We start from the raw sequence: 27,545 nt of genomic DNA on the forward strand, positions 1-27,545 counted from the left end.
TGTTATAATGTGGCTGTAATTGGACAAATGTCTGTCATCAGGTGTGGAGATACATCGCAACTCTGATGATCAAATTTTTAAAGAATAGGTTTTCAGGGGATGCTAAAAACTTTTTTTGAAGGGGTGAGCATTAGAGAGCATTACTTTATTAAAGTCTCCAATTTCATTAGGTTAGCACTGAGGCTTGCAGGTATGTTAAATGCGCATGGTCACTTGAGTAACACTCAGAGGTCAATAATTATAGGGTGAGCAGCAAGGTATGTATGAAACAGGATTATGCAAATTGCAGAAATAGACCATGAAGTTGTCGAGAAGACTTTGTTAACAGTACATTTACAGGCTTCATGCAGAATTTGCTTTCCGGCAGGGTGCATTTACTTTCGCTGATGCTTTCGATGGCATTATTGCAGTTCTTAAGCACTGGTTTTACGGACTGCACGTGATGATCTTGTTTTTTCAAGGTTCATGTACTGATTAAAAAGTATAGGATCAAGAAACTTACATGCTGTCTTAAGGCATAATCAGGCTCACCATAGAGGTAAGTGGTGACATTTCAGTGAGTTGTATGTGGGAGGTCTGTGTACATACCATCATAGTAATCTTGCAATGCTGTAGCTTTATTTGTGTAACGAGTGAAGCTTCTTTTCCTGTTAAAAATTTCTGCCAAGCAAACAAGTTCCAACAGTAGGATTTGCCCTTGGGTAAAGCAGGTGGTAAGAGTGAGCTTATTCAGAAGCCCTTCAAGAGTACCCACTAAAGGAATTAGTACCTATAGGGCAAAAATTCCAGTGCACCAAGAAGGGCAAGGGAGGACGGTGCAGGTTAACATTTCAGGAGGGCATCTTCTGAAAATCATCCTTCTCTAGCCACAAGCTTGTATGGCCAATGTTTAGCAGACTCCTACTAACATAAACTAGGTATAAATGTTGCTTCTCTATTGCAAGATGACACACCATATACCTTTTGAGAGTCTCCTCACCACAAGCTCTTACATTAGCCTAAAAATATTTTTTTTCTACGGTGCCCTTTTTTTTGTCCTAAACAGTTGTCTGAAGCAACAATATGCACATTGTGATAGTCTAGCTGGTGACCACAGAGATGGCTCCCGCCATCACGATGTATACTCCACTCAAAATGTAAGACACTGCAAAATCATAGTCCGGTGTGCGTGTATACGACCTTGAACATGCAAGCAGTGACCACTTCTCTTGTGTTTTCTGCATTGGCGCATGCTTGTTGCACACCTGTTCAAGATTGTGACAGTGAAATTAGTTCTGGCAATGCTGTCTCAGAGGTAAGACTGTGTATGCCCTTAGGAACACCATGGTGGAGCGAGCAGAGATTCATATCAAATGTAGTAATAAACTGGCAACACCATGGTTATACAAGCACACTTGCATTAATTTATTACATTTTTATTGAGGCAGACATCACACAGCTAAGCCTAGTTGTGATCTCTTTTCATTATTGTCTACATAGTTTTCCCGTTGGTCACAGCACAGGAAGAAAAATTTCTCTGTGGGAGCACCATGTTTTAAGCTTGCATGACTCCAATGAAGCACTGTGCGAACAAATATATTGAAAATGTCAATACTTCGGGTCCTATAAATGGTGAACTGGTTGTCACATTCAGCCGGTGATCCTGCAGGAGCTTTAGCATATACTCTAAGGTCATTTTGCATCAACAATGCCACATACAATAGCTTAACAATGGTTGTTAATGGGCAAGATGATGCATAGCTTCAGGGAGCTAATTAAGCTAAGGGGAAAAATAATAGACGCCTAAGCACCACTGGAAAAATGAAAAAGCACAGAGAAAGAGCATCGGTCACAGCTGAACTACAGTAAATATTTACACTGCACCACACATTCGCATCGTCTAGAATTTTCCCTAATAATGTTATACCAACCTGCCTAGCAGCAAGTACTTCTAAGGTAATAAAGTGCAGAATGACACTTCCATAAGACAGGGAACAGGACGCGAGTTAACTGCCATCTATCTTTGTTTGTGGCTTTGGTAGAAAATATATAAGGAAACAGACACATGTGAAGAGTGACAGTGTGCAATGTCACATTCATCAAAAACATCACTTAACATTGCCTGCCCGAGAAATTTTCCTGGTTTTCAAAGTTTCAACAAATGTGTCACAATTAAATACACCACTTCTTTTCCAGCTTGAACTGCTTCCAACAGTTCACATCTATCAGGACTGCTGCCTGTAATCTTTGTCTGGTATTTAATCTGAACTGACATGCCCTAATACTTACACACAATCAGCCATATTTGTCTATCTACCCTTAACAGCCTGTAAGTTCACGTGTAACAACACACGCTCCACCCTTCCAGTGGTCATAGTCCATACGGGTCATTATATCATTCAGTTAGCTGCCTAACTATACTTTCATTCATTCACTTCATATTTCTTGAAAATAGAGATATGTGAACCCTACAACTGCTTTGCAAAAAACAAATGAAGTACCACACTTGCTATGATGGCTTAATTAAAAAAATTATTTCACGATGATGGCCCAGAAGCTTTCTCTAAAAAACGTGTAAAGCCCATATGGAGAAGTATGCGTCGCAGGGAAATTCTGTAACTGCCAAATTCGAAGAGTGTGCAAAATATTCTACGATTTCACATACCAAGTTGAATACTGTTCTATTTGATTCAGTCGCCATTATTTGTAGAACTAAACATTTTTTACTAATTTAATAAAATTTAAAATGTTAAGTGCACTGAAATAAAGCGAAAATGTGTAAAAGTATCATAAGTTTCATCCCTGGCAGGTGATACGCATTAAACATGACAGCTTATCTAGTGCAGCTGGCTGCTTCGCTCTAGGAAAGTAATTTTGCTACCTATACAATTGTCACTTACCCTTGCTTAACACTTCTGTAGATTTTAAGGGCTTGATGTTTTCGCCAGATACTTGATTCCTACTTTTAAGATTTCTAGGAGTCCTTATCATAGCTGCAAAGGGAGATACAGCCAGTATTTGATGTACTTGTTTTTATATTGCAATGGAAATAATACATCAACTGGGAAATAGCAATTAAACATTTTGTGTTAAATTTTATTTCAAATTCGTTTTGCTGCGCAACTTGTGTACCAAACAGTGGCTGACAACCATTGGGTGTATTTCCACCATGCTCTGCCATGACGAAGCACATGCATGAAACTTGAGAGACAAAAGCTCATGCATGAAGGTGCAATTATTATGTAGTCATCCCTTGAAACATCCTTGGTAATTTTAAATACTTGGCTGGGCAGATGTCTGTTAAATTATTCTCGAATGTCCAGGCTGGCTACAAAATGAGCAATGCTAATAATGTTCTTGGCTTGTGCCACAAATTTTTTACCACTCATTCTTTAAAAATATTTCCTAATGCTGTTGTTGTACAACCAAACAAGAATATGTACATGCTCTTTAGCATACTGTTATTCACAAACTAAATGCCAGTTCATTAAAACTCAAGATAGTTAAACATTCATATTCCATAATTACAATCAAACTGCAGGTGAGTTACCACAACAACCAATCTTTCACTGATCTCATTAAGTTTTCATTATGAATTTAGTAATTTGCATGCTTGCTTCTTTTTTTTAAGAGTATGCATATTATTATACAAGACACCACAACTAACTCATTTATCAACTTCAGTATTTTATCACTTTCAATCAACCATCATATTGCAAAGTCTTGAAACAAGTCACTTTTAAGACCCACAAGTTTTCTTGTGCCCTTACAGTGCACCGAAGGCCCTGAAGTGTCAAACAGGCCAAAAGGCATTGGTAAGGCTTGTTCATAGGCATTGGACAAATCTGTTTACAAAATGTGTTAAAGGCACATGCATGCACATGTTTTGGTTTGATTGTACGTTAACATTAAGAAAGGAAGGAGTGGTGCGACATTTCTCGCACAAGCCAAGCATGTGGTTAGCATTGATAACTTTCACTTCACTTCACTTTTTTATCTTAAAGACCCCGGTGAGGGGGTATTACATAAGGGGTAGGTTAACAAATGGAGGTTACAGAGAGTGATCTTCTGACAAGTAATATGTATTTATATTTTGCGCAAACGTTGATGAACACCTTCCCTCTTCCGTTGTAATAATAACAGACCCTTTGTTATTCAAGACTGCCATTACTCAGCAATGTTTGTAACTATACGCAGTTTCCATTATATATCTTTGTCTTGTATGGGCTTGAATTCTTACTTATACATTTTTAGTTGATTTATGTTGCCTTCCTGATTTGCGCATCTGACACTTGTTTCTTTTCTTTGTCTTTTTTTCTTGCGTGTTATAAAATGTTGTACCCACCCCCTCTGTAATGCCCTACGGGCCCTGAGGGTATTCTAATAAATAAATAAATAAATAAATAAATAAATAAATAAATAAACACGTGATGGCTGCAATGTCACGGGGAAGGCCATTCCAGTCCACTGCTGTGCGAAGGAAAAATGAGGCAGCAAAAGTAGTAGTGCGAGCGCGCATGCGATTGAATAAGAATGGGTTGTGCGGTGAGATATGCGCGTTGGTGGGATAATGTAAGGTGCTTGATTGAGGGAACTGTGAAAGAACTTGTGAAACAAACAGAGGCTGGCGATGCGGTGATGCACAGAAAGATTATCAATATCAATGTCATGTTTTAGGGATGATATGCTTATTTCATATGATTATGAAGAGTGAATGAACCTAGTGGCACGATTTTGTACAGATTCTATTTAGTTTATTAGGTATATCTGGTGCGGGCTCCAGATGGGCGCTGCATATTCTAGTTTAGGTCTGATGAGCGATTTGTAAGCCAGAAGTTTTATGTCTAGTGGTGCGTGACGCAAATGACGCTTTAGGAAACCGAGGGGTCTGTTCGCGGATGATATGATGTTGTTTATGTGAGTGTTCCAGGAAAGTTCAGATGTTAAGGTGACGCCTAGGTATTTATGACTGAACTTGTTCGATAGTGGAATTAGAGATTAGGTATGAGAATTATAAAGGATTACGCTGGCGTTGAAATAAGGCGAGTTTGCATTTAGTAGGGTTAAGCTTCATTAACTAAAGATCACACCACTGTTGCACGAGATCCAGATCCTGTTGGAGTGTAGTTTGATCAGAAATGTTAGTAACTGTGTGATAGATGACACAGTCATTGGCAAATAAACGGATATGGGAAGATACATGAACAGGAAGATCATTAATATATATTAGGAACAAGAGGGGTGCGAGTACAAATCCTTGGGGGACGCCGGATGTTACTGGGAGGGAGCTAGAACGGGTATTTTTAATGGAGACGAACTGAGAGCGGTTAGTAAGAAATTGTGTGGTCCATGCAAGAATGTTGGGGTGCAGGTTCAGCTGGGAAAGTTTTAACAGTAGGCGTTTGTGCGGTACCTTATCAAAGGCTTTTGCGAAGTCGAGAAAGATTGAATCGGTCTGAAAGTGATGGTCGAGAGAAGAGTGTATATCACGAATAAATATAGCAAGTTGGGATTCACTGGATAATGATTTACGAAATCCGTGCTGGGAAAAATGAAAAAAATTGTTGGTGTCAAGAAAGTTCATGATGTGTAATTATATGATATGTTCCATGATTTTGCAGGGGACGCTTGTTAGAGAGATGGGTCAATAATTTAGGGGGGACTGTCTGTTACCTGATTTGTGGATTGGAATGACCTTTCCCTCCATCCAGTCGTCTGGTAAAATTCCTGTTTCGAGTGACAATGAGAACATCATCGAAAAGTACACTGCAATAATTTCCTTAGTATTTTTTAACAATTTAGAGTTAATATTGTCTACGCCAGCTGATGATGAAAGTTTTAATTTGTCAATGAGTGATGAAATGCCACTAACGGATAACACAACAGGGTCCATCGCTGGTAATGTCGTAGTAGGTGGCGTAAGAAATGGTACGTTGGCTTCTTTAGTGAACACTGATGAGAACGCGGTGTTAAAGATATTGGCACAAACAGTGTCGCTTACGTCTTCATTTTTATCGTTTGTAAGCGTGATGTCTCGTGTTAGTTGCAGGTTTATGATTTCTGAGAATTTTCTAGGATTAGATTTCAGAATTTTAGTTAAATCATTGTGATAGAATGTCTGTTTCGCTTTTATAATTTCAGCATAATAAGCATCTTCCGCAGCATAGTACTTGCCCCATGCGCACGCATTACCATTAAACTTCGCAGCTCGGAAGAGGCGCTTTTTTTATTTTCAAATGTTTTCAAACTTGTGGAAAACCATGGTTTATTTTTATTGGCAGTAAAGCTCACTGTGGGGATGAATTTATTAGTCAAGTCAGTTATCTTGTCCTTAAGCATTAGCCAGCTGTCGTTGAGAGAACAGGAACAGAGATTGAGTTCGAAGTATGGTAGGAAATCTCGTAATTCACGATTAATTAATTCATAATTACCCTTATCATACAAGTGAATCGTTTTGCGGAAAATGGAGCGTATTTTTGGGGTGAAGTTAAATATGGTATGGATGACTTTGTGATCGCTGATTTCATGTAAGTATGCAATAGATTTTAAGCTTTCGGGGCTATTTGTTAATACCAGGTCTAAAACGTTTGAGGATTCACTAGTGATGTGCGTTAGTTCGGTTACCTGTTGGAGGTTAAAGTTGAGGCAAACATCAACGAATTCTCTTGCTTCAGTATTTCCAGAGGTTGGTGAAACCTGATTGAGCCAATTAATGGAGGGAAAGTTAAAATCTCCATAAAGCAGAACACGTGCGTTAGGGTGTTTATTAGTTAGCTGGGATAAGATTTCGTTAAGTTTGCGGGGGAAGTCTGGGTCAGTTCGAGGGGGCCTATAGCATACGCCAAGTATTATTGCTTCGGGAGGGGCACGGCATATTACCCATAATGATTCTAGTTGTGAAGATGTGTTGATTAGAGAGCATGATAGTTCTTTTTTAGTGGCGATGAGTATGCCTCTGCCACGTGAATTTTTACGATCGTGACGAAAGAATATGGTATTTATCCTGCACTAACTTTATAGTTAGTGCTGGAGTTTCAGATTAATTCCAGCCTATTTTTTTAGCAATATATCTATAACATGTGGTACAAATAGTTTCTGTTAGTAATTTCACAAATGACAACACTATTATCAGCAAATCATGACGAAATTTAGATGATAGCAAGGAAGGGGCATTGGCAGTTAAAATGAGAAATAAGCTGGGCTTAGCTGAGCACAAAGTGAGTTCAATTTCATACGAAGCATTCAAAGTACTAAACTTTGTTCGGTAGTGCCAAGGTCCAGATGACTTAATTTTAAAGTAAATGTTTATGACTGACCTTGTCAAATGTGTTAGAAAATTCTAAAATAATTCAGTCTATGAATCACTCCATCAAGAGAATGGCACAATTTATGAGTAAATAAGTGGAGTCTAACTTTGAAGCGTAGTTTTAAATCTACACTGCGTAGTGTTGTATGAAATGTAGGGTGATATAGAGGTACTTAGCTGCTGAATAAGCTTTGTTAGAATATAATATTAGTAGTGGTATTACAACATATGTGCAAGTTAAAATGAGGAAAAATAATAATAAATTTTTAAATTCCAGAAGAAAAAAAGAAAATTAAAAAATTACAGCATATTCCTGGAGTGATTGATGATGAGTGGGGTGAAGCGTTCGTCCATGCATGCGTCTATGCGTTCGATCGCGTTTGAGAATGCAGATGACGCATGGGTAACACCGATGAGACGCGTGCCAAAGGAGCCGAGCGCAAGCGTCTTTAACGTGCCCCCCACTCTGCTTCGTTCATGTCCCACCAACGATCCACTACATATGCTGACTATAAAGGACACTGAGAGATCCGCTCATTCTATGCATATCCAGGCACAGCCCCCCATGCAGCCAATCTGAGAGTAGGGGTACAGCGCCATCTAGTTATCTTTACCCAACTGCAGTTTCTATGTAATTCTTAAGAAAGCGCTGTCTAATATACTGTTCGGCAAATACTGCCTTCCTTTCTTTGTTTTCACTCCTCTCGGTTATGCGTGATGCTTGTACCATATCTAAGGACACAGTGAAAGATGAGGCATCAGTACCAAAAGGACTTATTTGGTTTACATTCTTTTATGGTTTGGGGGAAGTATGAATATATATAGCAACTTGATTTAAAAATGTATTTATTATGTGTTTGTGAGTTCCTGTAAGGTGTTAACTTAAAATGACAGAAAAAAATTACTTTTGACGTGTCGATGTTTATGTCACTATGAATTAATTGAAACAAAATCTTTAGTTTTGCTATTTTTGCCCTACCTTGTAGTGTTAATAGACCAGCTTTCGTTTGCAACTTAGTAGGAGAATTCGTTAGATTGAATTTGTTATAAATATACCTCATTGCCTTCCTGTGCACCCCCTTTTAATCCTTGCAATTAGTTACTTTGTATGTGTAAACCCCACAATACTATTATAATCATGTTAATAATATATTAATTATTATTATTATTATTATTATTATTATTATTATTATTATTATTATTATTATTATTATTATTATTATTATTATTATTATTATTATTATTATTATTATTATTATTATTATTGCATTGATAACATTGCACTTGATTTGCAGTTTACTTATTAAATCTGTATTTCACTGTTACACTGTTCAAGGCAGTATTTATAATGTCCTTACAAAGACCTACATATTTTAACTGCATTTAATGGACTCAGATATATCAGCCAGTCTTGTGGCACACCCTACAAGACAAGAATATTTTCGTCATTACAGGACATCCCGGGGATGTTTTGGATTTTTGAAGGAGGTATGTATTAGGGAATGACTGATGCACGGCTACCTGTTTCTCATGCAACCTTACCTTATCTCCAAAAGATCAGGTGATGGCAGTATGAGGCAAAGCAGTTAGACCTTTTCAGAGTAGCTTTATGCCTTTCTATAAATTGCAGTGCCATGTCCTCCTCTAGCAGAGAGGTGCTAGGCAATAGGAGGTAAGGGAGTGCCAGCCCGTTTAAACTTCGATGCAGCACACAGCAATATTTGGTTGTGCATATGTCCTGTGCTTTGCACAAACTGTTTTTAAGTTGTTTGCACTGCTTGAAATACCCTGTGCCTTTTTGAAATTAAACTTGTACTGGCATATCATGAACTGTAAATGTCAGCATTAGATGTACAAAAAAAAAAAACCATCATGAAGGCAATGAGCCCTTATCACTTATTTGCCTTGCACTACAGCTATTCTGGGATGAAGAGAATGGCCATAAGGAAGATAATAATAATAATAATAATAATAATAATAATAATAATAATAATAATAATAATAATAATAATAATAATAATAATAATAATAATAATAATAATAATAATAATAATAATAATAATAATAATAATAATAATAATAATAATAATAATAATTATAATAATAATAATAATAATAATAATAATAATAATTCACACCAACTGGTTTCATTAAAACAAATGATTTCAGCTGATTCCATTTCCAGGCCAGCTGGTTTCATTTTCAGTCTTGAGTGGTTCATGCTGAGACCACTGGAACATGTTGCTAATGTGTTGGCTTGTACTTAGTCCCAGCTGTATACAGCCATGGTTTCAGTTAAAGTGAACTGAAACCATGGAGTATTTTCACCTGGAAAGGAAAGAATGTAGAAAGTGATGCATCCAAAGGCAGAAAAGAAAACAAAGAGGAAAGATAAAACAGGGAACAGAGCAAGAAAAAAAAAGGCGAGCTCTCAAAGAGAAAGAGAGAAGAAAAGAGAGAAAGAAGGAGGCACACGCACACTGAACTTCTCTCGCCTTCATTTTTGAGGGCTCCTCGTTTTTTCCCTATGCGTCACTTTTTTACCGTTACCTGGCTAAATTTTCGCTCCTATACACAGATCGACTGAATTGACGGTGCACTCAGATTTAGCGTACATGCTCGTTGTCACATCCTCTCCCAAAATTCTCATGCCTGTCGTTCCAGAAAACAGCTTTGCAATGAAAATCACTATCGTGCAGCTGAGGAGCTGTATCATGCACAGATCATAATGTCAGCCTGATCGCACGAAGTAACGGTAATAACTTAGTAGTACACCATGCATAACACAAACGTTCAGTGGGCCCTTAAGTTATGTCGTCTTGACTGCAAAAGTGAAAGTTGTGCTTTCCCAGCATTTTCTTCAACTATGAGCCGTACACTACAGCTGTGTTTTGTATGAATATAAAAGAGAGTACTGCTTAAAATGTTCAGTACACTGACTATACAATTAAAAATATGGTAATCAGCATTTCTAAGAGTTACATTTTCTTGTAAAAAACTGACACATACTTATGTCAAGATTCATGCCGAAAGTACGTCTTGCCCAAGAATATTTCTGAAAAATTCAGCATATTCCACGTAGCTCCGGAATCGACATTATGCGAAGCATGCGGAGGCATGCTTAGCATGACCATGTTGTGATTTTTTTATAACGGCACGTCATGAAATTATGCCAAATATACGTCCAAATGTTCCACACACAGACATACATTGAATAATTCCAAGTGTTTATATAACCAGTTGTTTGCACTTGTGCAATGATGCAAACATGAACTTGAGCATTAGGAACACCAGAATCAATAAGCTGGTATGAAGTGCTGGTGCTAGTGAGGATGGTAGTCCTGGACGCTGCTGCATAAATCAACTTCAGTGCATGGCACCTAGCAACAATTGACGTCAACCCGATATCACAGCTGCATTATAGGAGTACATATGTAATGTTTATAAAGCTGGATTGCCACTACTGCAACCACTATTTACGTTTCATGACCATATGAAGGTATTAAGCTATTTGAAAAGTAGGTCCGAGATCTGGCGTGGCTTTGTTGTAGAATATGCTTGAGTGCCGCGCAGAATGCTTGGGTTTGATTCCTGATGGGACCGCGACATTTATTCTTTGCATTCTACAGGTCAGCACTGCCGATGTAAGGCTTTTTAAATGCGAAGCATCTCTGACTCACGTGTTTAACGCCGTACGTACGTCCGTGCGAACGCACCACAGCGCGTTTCTCTCGCCGCAGGTATTGGAGCACTGCCAAGTAGGTCAAGTCGCAGATGCACGTTGACGTCACACCCGCAGCAGCTGCCGGCTCCTCCACCCGCTCATAACACACATCTCTCCCACTTCACCCTCTCCACCACCCGCAACGCTCGACCGCACGTCGAGTGGAAACACTTTTTTAGCTCGTTATCTGCGATGAAACTTACACGAAACCCAACCCGCCTCCCATGTCTTTGTGTTTCAAACAAACGTTTACTTGAGTAAACAATACACCGAGTTCGCTTCCAGCCGTTCTTCCAGCACCCGCGTCGACGCCCGTTTCAACTGGGTCAACGACGTGAGCACCACTGCTGCTTCGCATCCCAGCAGGGTTCTCTTCGGGGAAATGGTTCATAATTTCTCAATGCTCACGCGTCAAAATTTTCCACGTGTGTTCTCGTCATTCCTGGGTAGATGCAAAAAATTAAGTGTCAATTACTTGGGGCACATAGCCGCCCGCGGGTATGTGTCACTGTTCAGCAGGAAGCGTTTGACGACACGCGTAGCATGATTGTGACCTTATTCATGTCTTCACCGGCGCGTCGTATTCGTCAAACTATGGAACTCTCCCATACTAATTTTGGTTCACGCCAAGTTAAGGAGGTGATCACGAGAGCACCCAGATGTGAGCGGCTAGACAGACAGATAGATAGATAGATAGATAGATAGATAGATAGATAGATAGATAGATAGATAGATAGATAGATAGATAGATAGATAGATAGATAGATAGATAGATAGATAGATAGATAGATAGATAGATAGATAGATAGATAGATAGATAGATAGATAGATAGATAGATAGATAGATAGATAGAAGAAATGCTTCGCCTGTAATATCTTTACTCACATTTGTAAAACAGCAACGGTAAAATTAATATGAATTACCTTTCTTAGGTTTAACCAATCACAAGAAGGCTGTTTGTGTATGACGCCTTTTTGTTGATAATCTGCATGCTGTGAAAGAGCTTTTCGTATTGCTCTTCACATGTGCGTTAATTCGTTCCATTTATGCACTTGGAACTGCATGCATGCTTTCATGACGCGAGGACGCGCGTTGCTGTTACATGCAGCGTTCAGTATTTCTTTTGTCGAGCTACACGATAGGACACGGCACAGCGCTTATAAAGCACTGCGCATTGCGCCATGTCCACTTATACTCTATGAATGAGACACTCACTCTAACTCAAACTCATGTAATATTACTCTGCTGTACTCACTCAAACTCACGACTCGATCATAGTCCAAGTGAGCCTGGCCCCATTAACGTCCAATGTGCCATGCTCGAATCAGCCAATCGCTGATACAATGGCAGTAATGGGTAATTTTTGAGCTTGTAGCGCAATTTGTCGAGTGAAAAGAAAGCAATTTTCAGGTGAACTTGAACATTTATTGAGAAATTGTGGCCTTGTGCTGCACAACAATATTTGGCTCACCTGTTCTCGGGAGTCTTGACTACCGATTGGCCGCATTTTACGACCATATTCAATAAGAGTTGCAGTGCCCCTTAAACTTTGAAGAGGTTTTGCGGCAGTGCGAATTCTCTTGGATAGGTGCTTTCACAGCATAGCACTCTATGCTTCAGTGAAATCACCTTCACAGGAGGTTATGTGCAGATCAATGTTAACTATTTGTTCATTGCAAATACTTCAAAATTTTTAATAATTTAAAATCGAGTCGAAGCGAGTTTGAATACAGTACTGTTCCTTCAAATATTCAAAGCATTTGAATATTTGCACAACCCTGCTTTTTTTAGTTAATATATTTGTATTTTTTGCTCTCTCTACACAATTGGTTTCTCCCCTTGTTTTTTTCTCTTTCTCCTCTTTCTAATGGTTCTCCCATCTTCTTTTTCACTCTCTCCTTTGCATCCTCCCTTGCCTTTCCCACCCCCTATACTATTTACTATTTAAGGCTATGATTTCTTCTGTCACCATGCATAAATAGCTGAAGAGTTATTATGCTCAGCTTTCAATTCGCTGGTTCAAATGTTGCCTCGGGTAAGCAAAAAAAAAAAAAAAAAACCAAGAAGTATTCTTGTTTTCTTCTGCTGCTAAGAAGTGGTTCGTTGCAGATGGGACCCGTATTCTAAAGCGGCACAGGTTCGGAGGTGCCAGTTAGCTTGCCAGTATCCATTCAAATGTTATGACTGGCAGTGCATTGGGACCAAGTCTGCAATAGACGCTCATTGGCGTACCAGCCAAATGTGGTACGCGTCCAGCAGAAACGCAAAAGGTGTCTGGGTGTGCTGCAGGGAACACGCATCAGCGTCGCTGGGACAGACAGTTCGTGTTTGAGGAGAGGCGCATGCACGGACCGAGGATATGAAAAGCGCGTCGCATGTGCACTCAGGGCTCTCTCTGTGGCCTTCGTTACGGCCAGTCCTGTCTCCTGTAAAAGCGCATCTCGACGCCTTGTGTTTTTTACACCTGTAAATATGTAAATAAATCGTGTGTTTCTGTCGTCAAGAAGCCTCTCAAAGGTGTCTCCTTCCCTGACACCTGGGTGAAAGCCTGTGCTCCTAACCTCGGTCACATCAAGGTGTGCTTCCCAAAAGTATCGCTGTGGTATGTATTGTGTGCTCACAATTGACAACAATGAAGGCATGGCTAAACTTGTTCCTGGTTTATCAACAGCCTTCTTGCAATATGTGCCTGTTTCAAATATATGAGGACTAGGTTTTCTTTTTTTTCAAGTCCTAATTTGTTCGAGATAAAACTACAGCGAATTCGAGACGCTCATGTTTGGAAGATTTAAGTAGACTTTCCAGCTGCCCCTTTGCATAGTTGCCACTGCAATTAAGGCATCTGTTTTGGCCCTGTAGCAGCTTTTTTTATGCCCCCCCCCCCCACACACACACATTAAAGACAGCCAAGTCAATTCTGTATGCCACTCACTGTCTGTAGATTGTTGTCTACACAACCTGCTTCAATATTTTTAAACTGTTTTCACACTTTGCGGCCACCAGGGTTGCCACCTTTTCTTAAACAAAGAACAGGCCCTTCAACGAGAGGAAGAGGGAGGGCCGAGGATACCTGGAAATTAATGTCCAACAATAGACACTATGTCAGGTATTTGGCATACAGTGCCATTTGAAAATAATATTGCTTTTCTTGAGTCAAATAAACCTGATATATATGCAAAAATGGCTCACTGAGCTAACCTACTAGTCTAATTGCTGGCATAAAAATATTCATGGTTAGAATAATGCTTCATTTCCATCACTTCAAAAAGAAAAATTGGGCGACCCTTAAGGTTCGCTTTCAAGAATTGAACACGATAATGATACCCTGGCGGCCCTAGTGCGTACTTCAAGCGCTTGGTGCATGAAATATTTTCGAAGTATGCGCTCACTATGTGGTCTGAAGGAAATGTGTTCAAAATGTGTGCGTTTTGGTATGGCTGGCCACCTTTTAACTATGCAGTCCTTAAGATAATCACATGTTCTGATGCCTGATTACAATGCACACTTGTATCAAGAAATATTACTGTGATATTACATATTGAATTGTGAAGACAGTATACAGGACACATGTGTTTGCAAAGCCTAACATTATTTTCACTGCATTTTCAAGCAGATGAAGTTATTTTCCTTAATTTCCAAGCAGATGTGTGGCTGTGCGGTTGAACGCCTGCTTGCCATGCAAACGGTTTGGGCTTGATCCTCCCGCAAACTGGGAAATTTTTTATTACTTATTTTATTTGCATCTTTCTTGATTTTTCCGGTTGCTCACAAGGTTCATCACTCACAATCAATGATGCCCACGAGATTTTTAAAACTATCGCGTTAAAACTGGCATAAAAGGGTAACAATGTATGACTGATTGAATAAGCTTTTACAGCTTATGCCAAATCACATTGGTGTGATGTTGAAATCCCTAGGTCCATTGTTAGACTACCAAATGTCATGGTTTTCACTTTTATGTCTGTTTAGGGGTACAGCAATTAACTGGCCAGGAAGTGTAAATAGATCTTTATTTGGAAACATGCAAAAGTAGGATAAAGTCAAGCTCCCTTCCCCTTGAGTAATTTGAGTTGTATATGTATTTTAAAATGGTGTTTGAAAATCACAGCAGCTGTGCCATTACACTGCTTCGTGGCAAAAGCTTAGTATCGTGTTCTGTAGAATTTCTGCACGTTGCCTGCTGCAGCTCAGACAATCGTTAATCTGGCTTAACATTATATAGTATATATATTGCATTCTCACTTTCAATTTTGCTTATTATGCAATTTAACTTACCCTTCGTGAATTCATCGATATTTTTCACATAATAACAGAAATTTGCATAACTTCATGCCTAAAGATAGTGTGACACAATCTTCACTAAAGTATGGCCATCAATTTATGAGAAAAAGTGGGACGCATGTGTCTCATCGACTCATGAAGCATCTTTGAATAAGTGGGGCAACACATGTCACATTGTCTCATAAGGGCACTAAGCTGTAATTCTGCTGCCAAATTTCTTGCCCAAAAAGGCCCAATGGAAGCAGTACAGAGGAACACTTCTAAAGCTGTGGGAGAAAAAGTGCAGTGAACCTTAATTTCAGATTTTCTACGCAATTCTGCGCCTCTGCCTGTGGCATTGAGTCTAGCGGCTCGGTCCCAAGGTCTTCACATACACGTACCCTTTCAGCTTATGTCTGTCTTGTCGGTAGGTGGCGATAATATTGAAACTCGTCGAAAACAAGGAGAAAACAGCAGGCATAGATGAGTGCATGCATTCATATGAAAATAAAGAAAAAGGAGAATATTGCTTTTCATTCACATTTAACGAAGCTGTGTCTATGCATGTCTTGTCTTGTATCTGCAATGAATAAGGGCAAACATCTCAGTTAAGTCCGCATTTTCGCAAATAATTAAAATTGTGGTAATGAATCATGGCAAGCCACTTTGACGTGGTGTCAATGCACTGAATGCTGTAAGTGTGTTAACAAATGCTGCATCATATTCGTGAACTCTATTCAGGTGTGACATATTTGCTTTCCTCATATATCTTGCATGATTTGATGATCTTGAAAATTCGTGTTCTCTTTGGCTTCCTGGCTGTATGAAGCAGCAATTTTGCCATATTTTTCCTTTGGCATGAAATTTTAGCAACAGTGTCTTAGCCACAGCTTTTGGTCTCATTGCCTCTCCTCATAATGATAAAAAATATCAAAGAATGTGCTGTTTTGTGGCATCCATCAAACATGAAAAAACAGTTATGCATATATGCTATGTTGTTAGGCTATGCAAGGAACTGCTTCATTTTTCATTCGAGTGCACTTCCACAATGATTTTAGGCAGATATAATTTTTGCAATTTAGAAAGAAAATCTATAGTTGCATGCTAAAATTCTTTAAAAAATCTGAACAGAAGAATACCATAAATTTGAAACTTTAGCTACCTGGTACGCAATATGACACCGGCTGAAAAAAAATATTAACAAAATAAAAGATTTTAAACACAACGTATCACTGATACTATGCATTGTAAATGTGCAATATATAGTTTCTCAGTTTCCTTAATGTTTCTGGTACACCACAACTGGAAGGCATTGTGCTGATGGCAACGTAAAGTGGTAGAGAAAGTTTTACTGAGGAAAAAGTGGGATGCATTCATCCTATTAACCATAAAGGTTAAGAAATTGATGCTCAGCAGTGGAGCTTCCTCTACAGCAACAAAAAACTTGCATTGAACCACAGTGCATGCACACACCATCTCTCCAGCACTTTGCTCATGCACTCTGTCATGGCAGAATTTGGTACCAATGCAGTGAACAGCTGTAGGCCACTGTTTTCAACATGTGTTGCATATAAGACTCCATCAGCAACAACGGTTGGTGAAAACTATTTCATTGCCTTTTTTGTGTTGCCAATGCGTGATTAGACATTCTGAATTACGAGCTTTCCAGTGACATAAAAGAAATGTACATTAAAAAAATTGATTGGCCGTAGGAAATAATCAGGCCCTAGAAATCCACAGAACCGTTAAGAAAGGGTAAGTATTCATTGGTACAAGCACATTCCTGGAGCTGAGTAGCCAGCTGCGCTACACAGCTTCTCAAGTCTTTTTTCTTTTAATGTGCCAGGGCGGATGCTGTGTATCATACTGTTGCACAAGTTTTCTTTTATTTTGGTGTACTTAACATTTTAAAACATTAGTCAACTTTTAAAACATATACAGTTTTGCAAATCATGACTGTTGAATTGAACACAACAAAATTAAATTTGGAGTGTTAAATCACTTAATATTTCTAGAGATCGAATCCCACTTGTCTAAAACACCCAGCCGACCGCTCCAGTTGCTGTTTTCTGCAGAAATATGTTAATGCCGACGCCGTATGAATATCTAAGATGGCATACGGCGTGCTAGGCCTTTGTGCGATATTTTAAGCGTGAACAGAAGCATGTAGCTAAGGTGACGTAGAAGCCGTCACTAACAAGAGCCATGCGCTCCGCTGCTTTGGACAAGTGTGATTCCACCTGTACAGCTGCAGTGTTGGCATTTTTTTGGTGCACGAAATTCTCCATGTTCACTTTACATCTGGTCTATTATATAAAAACATGGAAATAAAAAGAATAACAAATAAAACCTTCTAGGTCTGAGTGAGAACAGAAGCCAAGTTGCTTGTGTGGCAAGCAGGCATTCTACCACAAAGCCACGTGCCTGCTCAAAAATAATTTTCATGCTTTACAAATACACGCGTCTAGTATACATGCTTCACAATACAATATGTAATATCGCAGTATTTCATGGTACAAATGTACATTGCCACTGGCCATCAGAACATGTGATTATCATAATGACTTCGTTGTTTAAAGCAGCCACGAAAAACAAAAGGCACAAATGCTACTGGAGTATTCTCTTAGGACCACGTACTGGGTGCATATCAAGTTTAAAAACATTTCATGCACATAGCTGCTCGTGGCTTAAAGCATACTACACAGTACCTGTATTGTGTGGTCTATCCTGTGTCCCATCTCTGCGCTCTTCAAAGTAACTATGTGTACGTATCAACAAGCTCGCTTAGCCACCATTTAGAAATCCATTACCCAGACTGCAACTATATGCGAAACCCTTACTAGCACAAGCCACTTTAAACATTGATTACATAGTAATAATCTGCAGTATAAACTTTTCAAGTAATGTTACCCTGCAAAAAGTATGCACTAGGTGGTTGGAGTATGCACTAGGGATAGGATATCACTGTTGTGTTCTACTCAAACCTTGAGGGTCCCCTAATTTTTTTCACCAAACAATTGCAAGATTCATAGATAGTAATGTTCGACAAGCATGGTATTGTAAATAATCACCATTTTGGCCTATACTGGAAGAGTGGAGGGGGTGCTGTTAGGAGTGAATTTACAAGCTGTTAAGAGTGTATGGAAAATTTGACAGATTGTTGTGTAAGTATGCATGCATTAGGGCATGTCAGTTCATATTAAATACCTGAAAAAGATCACAGGCAGGAGTCCTGATAGGACTCTTGAAAGCATTTCATCCTAGGAAAGAAGTGATGTGTCATTGACACATCTGTTGAAACTTGGAAGGTCAGAAAAGTATTTCAAGCGCAGGTATGTGACGTTTCTTGACAATACATGACTGTGACATTGCACACTTCCATACTGCACATGTGTCTGTTTCCTAACATACTTGCCAGCAAAGCGACAACAGGGTGTTTATCAATTTAAATTTTTTCAAATTTAGTGATTTTTCCAGGTTTTTCACATAGATTAAAAGCAAACTCCATGACCATATTGTCTTCTTGGAAAATGTGCGGTGGAAAGAACACTTTAGCAGTAGAAAAATAAAATAAGAGGCACTCATATAAAACAAATGAACACATTTTACACACACACTCATAATGTTGTGAGTGTATGTGGTAAATATGAAAAAATGTGTGTATCTGGTGAAAACAAAACTTGTCACCCAGGCACTGAGAAAATTGGCTGTTTGGTTTTCGGAACAACCAGAACACAACCACACAAATAAAATCAACTGCAGCTGCAAGTTTGAACGAGCCTGCGATAGTCCAACAGTGCAGCCAATGCTGCTAGGAAACGTAAAGGTGGCGCTATCTCGTGGCATTCGTAAAAAACAAGGATGCAACAGCCCTGCCAGTTGGCTTACTGGAGCACATTCTAGTTCATTATAATGGCTATAGCCTGCAGGCCGTTTAGGATTGGATTAGATTACCTTGACCTAGACTGCTGTATTTACTAATGATTTGCATCTCCGTCTCATTTGTACATGTCTAAAATATACTTTTCAGCAAAAAGGAGTACTTACGTATTTAATGCGACCTTGTCTTGACAACAACTAACAACAATGTCGCAACAACGAAACTGTACAGCAAAATTTACTTTATCCTTTCTTTCACTCTCTTTTTTTTTTTTACACAATGCACACATGCTTGTTGGTGTTTTATTTCTCTGGGTTCTGACACGTGGAGCACAATGAAAGTACTGAGACACCTGCAATAAAAGCTGCGGTAGCGTTTGAAGCACTGATGTTTGAATATGGGGTGGAAAAAAGGAATCTGTCAGACCACAACTGCTTCCCCGATTCCATAGGTAAATAAAAGATGCAGAATCGTGAGTTAGGCAAACTGGTGAGTGTTCACCGTAGAATATTTTACAAACGAATGGGTTAGAAGCAGTCAGAGAGGGTCACAGCGCTGATTTCACAACTGAAATTTATTTGGAAAAGGAAAGCACATATATAGAAAATATTGACTCATCAAAACTATGCACATGTACACATGTGTTACGACACAGAATGATTCATGTCTTCTCTAAGACCTTATGTTTTTCATCTAGACGAGTGTTACATGAAATACTTATGCACTTGTTGTTAGACCTAATGAAAATGCTTCGGCTACTTCACACATGCGCTAATCAACATGTCAATATTTGATATTCTACAAGTGGGGCACACACGGGGCTGGGTAGTATCGCAATAGTATTTAAGAGAGACTTTTGAGTGTCTGTATTGCTGTATCGAGGCACTTTTAAAAAATGTATTTGTATCTTAGTAGTGAAATACATTTACGGTGTATCGCATGTATCGCGATACTATCCAGGACACGAGTATCTTGTTACTTTTTTTTTTCGTAAATGAGCTCAGACGTGTTCACAATGGGGAAAAAAATTTCTGCTGTGACCTTGGCAGTCCACGGCAAGATATGCACCCACCATTTCTACATTTCTGCTGAGGGCGAAACTGACTCCTACCTTCTTGAAAGCGAGCTAGTTGCTTTGCTACCCGCATCCCATGATGTGTTTGAATGATGGCCTGCTTCAGCATGACAACAATGTTATGCTGCTATATTGAATTCCAGCACAGATATTTTCATTGTGAGGAGTATTGTATACTGCACAATGGGCGCCATTTTTTAAATGTATTTCCTCATGCCAATTGAGCGAGTAGTGTTTGTTTTTCTCGTTTTTTTTTTACTTTTCTTTTGCAGTGCCCATTTGAAAAACTGGAGCTTATTGCGGAAGCCACAAACCACCCAAAGAGAATTTGGTGCCGTGTGCCATCTACGATACTTCTTTCTGCAGAGCATTCCTGAAAAACGCCAGCATGGCCAAACAGCGATTCGAAAGAGGTCTTTTTGAGTTTCCTTTCGCATTCCTTGTTTTGTCCGTTCTTAATTCTTTCTGCCTTTTCTAAGATGATTCTAGAAAACACTAAACCTTCAACTGGAAGTTCGTTTGTTTATGGTTCCAGCACTTCGTTTGAACTATGCTCCTTCTAGCATAACTAATAGTGTTGCTGTCGAGTTCCGGATTTCAGTGTACAATGCGTGTGACTGATGCTCTCATATGGCATAGTTTTTTATTGCAAGTGATATCTGTAAATATGTGGTTATTAACAATTATGTGCAGTGTAAGCATCCTTTGTAATGCCTTAATGACACTCGGAGAATGGTGAAAATATAATAAATGAATTTCATTTGCAAGTTTCAATGTGCTGCACATTTTAAATATTATGCTGCACATAACAAATGTTTGTATGGAGTATAACTATCCCCGGCATAGACAAAAGTATTTTAGTTTATGTATTCTGGAATACTTTTTTGTCTTTTTGCAAACGTATCTCTGAAATATCCTGTCACATGAGTTACAAATTTATATCAGTATCTGTATTTTATGCTTCCAAACCACACATTTCGATATCTGCATTCCAGAATACTTTTTCGGGCATCTCTGCCCAGCCCTGAGCACACATCCACATGGCCTACAACGAGCTGCCAAATTCAACGTGATTTTAGCATCTGATGGCATTAGCCCATGCTCTCTTAAGCACACGTTTATGTAATGCCCCATTTCACCTCAATATTCACAGCTGCAAGACAGTGGAATCCCATAAACCACGCCAGTAGTGCAAGGAGCATATCTGTGGACATGACTGGAGACACATTTGTTCCCTTTCCCTGGCTGCTGACACAATGCTCTATCCACCAAAGTACACACATTATGCACTTTATTACATAATGAGAATGACATGTTCATGCAATAACGAGCACCAACATTTTTCAAACCATGTGCTATCCTGTGTATGTATGGGATAACTGCCTGCCTCTTTTTCTTGCTAATTTCTAGTGCACTAGAATCACAATGATAAAACTTCTCGATCTTTGAAATAAGTTTTTCCGACAAGGAGCAAATCACGTCACTCGGAAAGCCAGAATTTGCAAGGCGAGCAACTTGTGCATCAAATGCATGCGCCATAAGGTGCTCGCGTAACTTCTGAAGAGCGGCACCCAGCAAAGTTGACACAATGGCTTCCTGTATGGTTTTGAGTGGTATGGTATGGTTTTGAGTGGTTTTGAGTGGCCAGAATTGGGTTTATGAATCTAGGTTGGTATTGCTATATATGTGATCTTTTACGAAAGCCTGTCTTAAATCGAGAAACTGTAGCTCATCAATTTTTTGAAACTCCAAAGTGAAACGCTGACATTTCGTTTTCCTTAACATCTTTCTTCATATTAGCAACCAGTAAAGAGCAATTGTTAATGTCCAGTATAAATAAGAAGTCATGGACATATCAAACAGCGTGTGATGATAACAAATTCAAATGCTTTTGCAGCTGCCCGTCTACATACCCAAGAAAAATATAACTAATTACAGGTATATTCATAATTCAATGCAGATACCAGATTTTTGGACAAAATTATTTCCCTTCCAAAACACAACGGCAGAATTTAGGTGGCCAGCATGAGCTCTAAAAACGATGCAATAGAGATGCCACACTGGCACTGAAACAACAACTCATCATTATCTTCTCTCATGCACTGCTTTATACACTTCAAATCTTCACATTGGGGCAAACAAAAAATAAATCTTTTACGTCTATACCGAATGCATTACGGCACAAAGAAGGTTGTTCACTTAGTGATAAGATGATAGAGACTCTGAGTTAGAAATTCTTAGCGGATCACAAGTCTTCAAACGCTCCGAATTTCTTTGAATATACTCTGAAACATTTATTTACCAAGTGTCTCTTTCTGAAACAACAGCTCTTAGTGGCAACATGAATCTTCACTGAAATAAAAACTAATAGTTTTTGCCTTTTTGCTTTTTTCACACTTGCCGCTACATGTTCCTGATTAAGCGTTAGTAACAGGGCATAAACTTATTCGTTCAGTCACCCGCTTTGTGCATCAACACTTTTTTTTATTAATATATACCCTATAGGCTCATTCAGGCATTACGCAGGGGGTTTTAGTTATACAATAAATTTGCAAATCAGAACATTGCCCATTATAAAATTAAAGTGGTAAACAATGTAAAATACGGTTCCATAGACAAAGATGCAAAAGGGAAAAAAAAATTGTGGCAGGAATGAAAACTCAATAAGAGAGACACAGCTATAGTACAAAAAGTATATATACAGAAAATTGCCATGAAAAAAATTGCCCCCTATCTGCATATTTGACCAAAAATGTCGTCTAAAGACTATTGTATTTCGCCTGAAAAGAGTGAATAGACAGAAATATTTATTTGATGTTTTGCACGAGAAAACTGGTGAATGGGATCCTGAAGGTGTTGCGTGAGACATGAATGCCATCTGGCGGTAATTTCAGAAAACGAAAGGATGGCCTTTGTTATAGCGAGCACGCAGCACGCAGCATGCGTGCAATCTTGGAGGCCATACTTTGTAGATTTCAAGACAGGTAGCAGCACAGTATCGTCTTAGAAAAGCATAGGAGACTCGCCTTTCCATGCGAAGCGTCGCATTGTCAGCTGCAGTGCTTAGAATTACTTATTTATACCTTTTCTAGTATAAATAAACAGAGTGCACAATATTGACGTGTTGATATTGTGCCTCAAATATGCTCAATATTTGCTTTTTATTGACAATCGTACAAGTATGAACGCAGAAACTTGAGCAATACTGGTGGATGCTGTGGATGTGGTCGTACTTGAGCCTTTTTGCTGACAGACAGACCAAAATTTTTGCATTGGAGTATCCCAAGCAAGACTATCATCTTTAAGGAGGAAATATATTTACAATGAAAGAAGAGTAAAAATAAGCACAAACATGCACTTACAAACTCACACAGATAGGTAAGTCATATGTCCAAGAAAATATTGAATTGGTTTACAAAGGCGGCATGATCAATGAATCAAGCGATGTCACCCGGCAGTGTGTTCCAGTGATGTGTGCTTCGAAGTAATGTGAGTGTTGATACATAATTGTGCGTACCAAAAAAGGCTGTATTTTGAATTGGTTGTCAATATGTTTCAAAATATTATGAGGTGTGTTTGTGCAAGCTTTACGAAGGCAGATTTACTACGATGAAATCTATGAAAATGCAACAACAGCAACGACAGTCTGCGTGTTTCAAGAAGGGGTAATGAAAGTGAGTGTGTAATATCTGTAGTGCTGCAGTTGCGAGAATACTACTTGGTGATAAATCCTGCTGCTTCATTTTGTATTGATTCAAGTTAATCGATGAGATATGATTGATGTGGGTTCCAGATGATGGATGCATATTCTATCTTTCAACGGACAAGTGTAGTGTACGCTGGCATTTTAGAGGTATAGTTCACCAAGTAAAGGTTTCTTTTAATAAATCCAAGTGCTTTTGACACCTCACTAGTTATGATATCGATGCGCTTATTCTAAGGCAGGTCAGAAGATAAATGAATTCGAAGATATTTAAATAGGGATACTTTTTAAATGGGGAGAGCTTGAATTTCATATTGACTCAGTTCTGTTTTATGTGCTCTTGTAAACGTCATGGCCTTCGTTTTGGAAGTGTTAATTTGCCATGGTGACACAAAATGCGAGTTTATTGGGGTCCAACAATAATGACTCGTTAGCTTGGGTACTGTCAATTTTTCTATAAATGATGTAGTTGTATGTAAATAATTTGACAGTAGATGACAAACCATGTCCAATGTCGTTGATGTAAATGAGAAACAAAACTGGTCCCATGATTGATCCCTGGGGAACACCAGGCTTTGCCTGTGAAAGTGAAGATGCATGTCCATCCACATAAATTGATTGGCTGCAGTTGCTCAGAAAATGATTTATTCAGCTTTTTTCCAAACCAGTGGCTACCTTATCATTATACATAGAGCCATCTAGAGTTGAAAAGAAGCCTTCCTTGTCAGCAACCAAAACATGCAACTTAGCTTCCAGATGCGTCTCAGACAGCATGAACACCGCTGTGAGGAGCGACCAGGCTATGTACAACAAAGGCAAGCTGAAAAAGCCAGTAGGCTTTTTTTGTGAAGCTAAGTTGCGTGTTTTGGTTACCTTCATGCTACCTTCATTTACGTACTCTTCTATGAACATAGTGATAAAAAATACTCATGGATTTAATAACACCATCTCAAGGAAGTGAAATGAGAAGAGAGTGTGCTACTCTTGAAATATCTGCAATAAGTGCATAGCGGAGGATGTTTGCAGCTGCATCGCCAATAATAATAATAATAGCAATAATATTATACAAGGCAAAACATAGCCCAGCAAACCTCTTGTGATGGCAGTTCTAACATAAGCACCAAACTAAAAGGCCTTCAAGCCAAGCCGAATTTGTGGCCACGACAAATATGCACAAATTTACCGATGTGAGAAATGCTGTGCTTGGAAAGTCAGATATGATATGTGATATGTAGAAGGAACATACATCAAAATAGTGCATGTACCAACATGGAAGCTAAGGAATGCCTTAGTCAATGGGAAGAATAAGCTGCCGAGCGAACTTTCTGTAGTCTTCTTTACACTGTAGTCTGCCACGAGTGTGACAACATGTCAGTCTATGAGACCTGTGATTTCAATGAAAGAGTTAAACAACACAACAGTTCAAAATGAAGTCACCAAATCATGGGTGGCCTTGGATGCCCTCGCTGAACATGCGGAATATACAGGCTTTCAAATCAACTGGTCAAGCAACCGTGTTCTGGTCGAAGAAAACAAGCTTGCATCATGCCAGCAGCTGGAATCCCTGCACATTCACACAGCTGCACATATACTCAATAAGAATTATGGAACGCTCACCATATACTTTTGGTGCTTACATCACGCACCTAGTCATACTTAAATACGATGTACCTTTCTTATGGCTGTCATTCAGAACATTATCAGGTGCCCAAACATCAGTAAACTTTGTGTTATTTTGGTCGGTGTATCCTTTTGTTTGTACACTAAGAAGAAACAGTTATGCATTGCCTTTTTTTAGGCCTCTTCTAGCTGTTCACTGTAGTTGCAGTCGAAGGAGTGACTTTTTGAGTATTGATCAAGGGTAATGCTTATTTTTGTGATGGTGGCACAGACTGCCGCCAGTTTCCATGAATTAGCCAGGTTTTACCAAAGCTCCTACAGTTTTCCAGCAAGGCCCCAATTCCCCGACTTTCCCAAGTTGGTAGACACCCTGCACAAACAAAGATAGATGGCAGTTAACTCGCGTCCTGTTCCCTGTCTTATGCAAGTGTCATTCTGCACTTTATTACCTTAGAAGTACTTGCTGCTAGGCAGGTTGGTATAACATTATTAGGGAAAATTCTAGACGATGCAAATGTGTGGTGCAGTGTAAATATTTTCTGTAGTTCAGCTGCGACCGATGCTCTTTTTCTGTGCTTTTTCATTTTTCCAGTGGTGCTTAGGCGTCTATAATTTTCCCCCTTAGCTTAATTAGCTCCCTGAAGCTATGCATCATCTTGCCCATTAAAAACCATTGTTAAGCTATTGTATGTGGCATTGTTAATGCAAAATGACCTTAGAGTATATGCTAAAGCTCCTGCAGGATCACCGGCTGAATGTGACAACCAGTTCACCATTTATAGGACCCGAAGTATTGACATTTTCAATATATTTGTTCGCACAGTGCTTCATTGGAGTCATGCAAGCTTAAAATATGGTGCTCCCACAGAGAAATTTCTCTTCCTGTGCTGTGACCAACGGGAAAACTATGTAGACAATAATGAAAAGAGATCACAACTAGGCTTAGCTGTGTGATGTCTGCCTCAATAAAAATGTAATAAATTAGTGCAAGTGTGCTTGTATAACCATGGTGTTGCCAGTTTATTACTACATTTGATATGAATCTCTGCTCGCTCCACCATGGTGTTCTTAAGGGCATACACAGTCTTACCTCTGAGACAGCATTGCCAGAACTAATTTCACTGTCACAATCTTGAACAGGTGTGCAACAAGCATGCGCCAATGCAGAGAACACAAGAGAAGTGGTCACTGCTTGCATGTTCAAGGTCGTATACACGCACACCGGACTATGATTTTGCAGTGTCTTACATTTTGAGTGGAGTATACATCCTGATGGCGGGAGCCATCTCTGTGGTCACCAGCTAGACTGTCACAATGTGCATATTGTTGCTTCAGACAACTGTTTAGGACAAAAAAAGGGCACCGTAGAAAAAAAAATATTTTTAGGCTAATGTAAGAGCTTGTGGTGAGGAGACTCTCAAAAGGTATATGGTGTGTCATCTTGCAATGGAGAAGCAACATTTATACCTAGTTTATGTTAGTAGGAGTCTGCTAAACATTGGCCATACAAGCTTGTGGCTAGAGAAGGATGATGTTCAGAAGATGCCCTCCTGAAATGTTAACCTGCACCGTCCTCCCTTGCCCTTCTTGGTGCACTGGAATTTTTGCCCTATAGGTACTAATTCCTTTAGTGGGTACTCTTGAAGGGCTTCTGAATAAGCTCACTCTTACCACCTGCTTTACCCAAGGGCAAATCCTACTGTTGGAACTTGTTTGCTTGGCAGAAATTTTTAACAGGAAAAGAAGCTTCACTCGTTACACAAATAAAGCTACAGCATTGCAAGATTACTATGATGGTATGTACACAGACCTCCCACATACAACTCACTGAAATGTCACCACTTACCTCTATGGTGAGCCTGATTATGCCTTAAGACAGCATGTAAGTTTCTTGATCCTATACTTTTTAATCAGTACATGAACCTTGAAAAAACAAGATCGTCACGTGCAGTGCATAAAACCAGTGCTTACGAAGTGCAATGACGCAATCGGAAGCA

At 39.1% G+C, this 27,545-nt stretch overlaps 1 long non-coding RNA gene across 3 annotated transcripts in view; it reads right to left on the reverse strand.

Annotated features, from left to right (window-relative positions):
• Window positions 1-1,399: 1,399 nt before the first annotated feature.
• LOC142767519 (uncharacterized) overlaps window positions 1,400-27,545 on the reverse strand; it is a 29,072-nt gene continuing 2,926 nt past the window's right edge. Inside the window, exons 2-4 of one of the 3 annotated variants that reach the window (XR_012884945.1) lie at window positions 27,395-27,471; window positions 15,672-25,918; window positions 1,400-2,972 (exon numbers count right to left, since the gene is read on the reverse strand). This is a non-coding gene — a long non-coding RNA (uncharacterized LOC142767519). Of the gene's footprint in view, window positions 2,973-15,671; window positions 27,472-27,545 lie in introns of all 3 variants that reach the window. The other 2 variants (XR_012884946.1, XR_012884944.1) reach the window with 2 other exon arrangements.

Source organism: Rhipicephalus microplus, chromosome 7 (assembly GCF_043290135.1).
Source record: "Rhipicephalus microplus isolate Deutch F79 chromosome 7, USDA_Rmic, whole genome shotgun sequence".
NCBI classification, from domain to species: domain Eukaryota; kingdom Metazoa; phylum Arthropoda; class Arachnida; order Ixodida; family Ixodidae; genus Rhipicephalus; species Rhipicephalus microplus.